Source organism: Octopus bimaculoides, chromosome 23, assembly GCF_001194135.2.
Source record: "Octopus bimaculoides isolate UCB-OBI-ISO-001 chromosome 23, ASM119413v2, whole genome shotgun sequence".
In the NCBI taxonomy this organism is placed as follows: Eukaryota; Metazoa; Mollusca; class Cephalopoda; order Octopoda; family Octopodidae; genus Octopus; species Octopus bimaculoides.
This window is the reverse complement of record NC_069003.1, coordinates 4467705-4470457: the sequence shown is the minus strand read 5'-3', so window position 1 is coordinate 4470457 and position 2753 is coordinate 4467705. Positions and strand designations below refer to the sequence as shown.

At 38.7% G+C, this 2753-nt stretch overlaps 1 protein-coding gene and 1 non-coding gene across 2 annotated transcripts in view; both read right to left on the bottom strand.

Annotated features, from left to right (window-relative positions):
* LOC128250586 (voltage-dependent calcium channel gamma-5 subunit-like) overlaps window positions 1–2753 on the bottom strand; it is a gene marked incomplete at its 3' end in the record, with an annotated part of 315291 nt that overhangs the window by 27691 nt on the left and 284847 nt on the right.
* Window positions 2281–2383, bottom strand: LOC128250647 (U6 spliceosomal RNA). Its single transcript, XR_008266668.1, has one exon. It is a non-coding gene; the product is annotated as a U6 spliceosomal RNA (small nuclear RNA).

Here is a 2753-nt window from a genome sequence, read left to right as displayed (position 1 = left end):
GGTTTGTGGATATCCCTAATTGCATAATATTTTTTATTTGTGCTGTTAAATGTTTTAATTCTTTCTGTTTTCCTCGCATACTGTTTTTCTCTGTTATATTGGTGCGCTACGGTGGATCATTTAAGACTTGGCTCTTATTTCTAGCAGGTAGATGCTTATTAAGCATCATTACGCTTCGTGCAAATTTATATTTCATAGCACCTTAAAGCTATCATAACTGCGTTCCACCCATGCTACTACTGGTGATATCATCAAATTTTGAATTTATTCACAGATGATATGAACAGTAGTGACATCTAACTTCAAATCTCAGTGCTTGAATATTTCATTTACATATATATATATGGATGAGTACATGTATACAGCCATCTGTCTGTCTGTATATATCAATATATTTTTGTATCAAACTTTATCTATCTATCTATCTATCTATCTATTTCTCTCTCTCTCTCTCCCTCTCTCTCTCTCTCTATCTGCGTGTGTGTGTGTGTGTGTGTGTGTCTGTGTGTACGCACGTGTCTGTATCCACTACCGATGCCGGTTTGTATTCTCGCAGACCCTAGATTCTGCGAGTGTCTACCAAGGTCGGATGACAAAGTTGCCCGGCAGATGAACAGAACCGCATCGGAACCTGTGCCTTTTGCATTTATTTATTTATTTATTTATTTATTTATTCTTTGCTGATAGACAAGCCAACACAATATCTGTGAACTTAATTAAGTTCTTAATATCGGTTTCAAACTTTGGCACTAGGCCAGCAGTTTTTGTTTGGGGGTGGTGATGAGGGTGGGGATAGGATACGTCGATTACACCGATCTCAGTGCTTAACTGGTACTTATCTTATCGACCCCCGAAAGGATGAAAAGTAAAGTCCACCTAGGCGGAATTTATACTCATAACGGAGAGACGGACGAAATGCTGCGAAACCAGTTCGCCACCTAAATGAAGTTATTAAAAATATTTTTTCTATTATAGGCACAAAGCTTTAAATTTAGTTGGAAGGGACCAGTTGCTTACATTGACCCCAGTACTTATTTTACCAATACCGAAAGAAATGAAAGATTAACGTCAACATCTGCGGAATTTGAACTCGGAAAACAAAGACGGATGAAATGCCGCTAAGCATTTTGTGATGATATTTGTTTTTGCAATTTGTTGTATACCATGGCTTGTTACGTCCAGATTGTGGGTCCAAACGGGTCCGGTGCAAACGTGCACGGTGCAGATACACAATCAATGCGGACAAAGCAGACAGGATCGAAGTTCGACATTTGCTTTCTAGCCTCACATATTTTACGGACGTATGCGTATCAATATAGCTGGGCTGTGACAGGAAATGAAGTTGTTAAAGTCTAGATGTTCCTTGAGTAATTATGAAACTTTCCCCGTACAATGGCAGTCTCTCGTAATCTCAGAAAGACAGTGCGGCCATTTCTTGTCGAACAACTGCCCAATTGATTCGTTTCTTATTTCTTTATTGCCCACAAGGGGATGAACATAGAGGGGACAAACAAGGACAGAAAAAGGGATTAAGTCGATTACATCGATCCCAGTGTGTAACTGGTACTTAATTTATCGACCCCGAAAGTATGAAAGACAAAGTTGACCTCGGTGGAATTTGAACTCAGAACGTAGCGACAGACGAAATACCGCTAAGCATTTCACCCGACGTGCTAACGTTTCTGCCAGATCGCCGTCTGACTCGTTTCTAGTGATCAAAAGGGTTTGTGCTGTGCATTTTATCATTCCACTGCGTGAAATCTACGATGTCTGAACAGATGCACGGTGTACCAAATGTCAGATGTCGATGCGATCGCAGAGCAACGCGAGACGAAGTATTTTACTCAAGAACACAACGCCCTACTAGGGCCAGAAACTGAAACCCACTATCGCGTAATCGTGTAATCGTAAATGCAACACCTCCACCAAGCAGTCACGCGCCTTCACATACAGATATATGATAATGCATATAAAACGACAGATTTTTAAACAGATTTTTTATGTCTCGTTAAAAGCATTTGAATAAAAGCCATATTTAAAACGAACATATGTACATACAGAAGACGTAACTTATGAGTTGTTGAAGTTACGTGTTTATGTACACAGAAAATGGCTGCAAATGAGTTGACTGATTAAAAAAAAATTAAAGCTAGACATTTTTCAACCAATGAAGTTTCAGCGGAGAAAATTCCCCCCCCCCCCACCTTAAAATTATATACTTTTATTTTTAAACCTGTTTCAGTCCTCTGACTACGGCCATGCTGGTGCATCGCCTTTATTTTAAATATGCAATGCTTCACGAATTTGCGTGTCATCCTTGCGCAAGGGTCATGCTAATCTTCTCTGTACGGTTTCAATTTTAGAATATGTACTGCCGTAGGTCTTATAGCTCTTATTTCTAGCATTGTAGTTGTTCCAACATCATCTGTCGTATTTAATGAGAATTAAAGCTTTCCCCTTTTTCGGTGATACATTGCTAAACAGCTGCCATATTTAATTACACACACATACACACACAAATATTTCAATAAGCACTTCAATATGTAAACTGGATGTGCATATAAGCAAACAGAATGCAAAGTCTGAGGACTTTTAGACGATGAATATTTACGTGTGTGTGTGTGTGTGTGTGTGTGTGTTACATTAATAGGTCAAAATTAACGCAAAGTACATATACACACACACAAACACGTATATATATATATATTGCTGACACACACACATGCACATATATCTGTGTGTGTATATATATA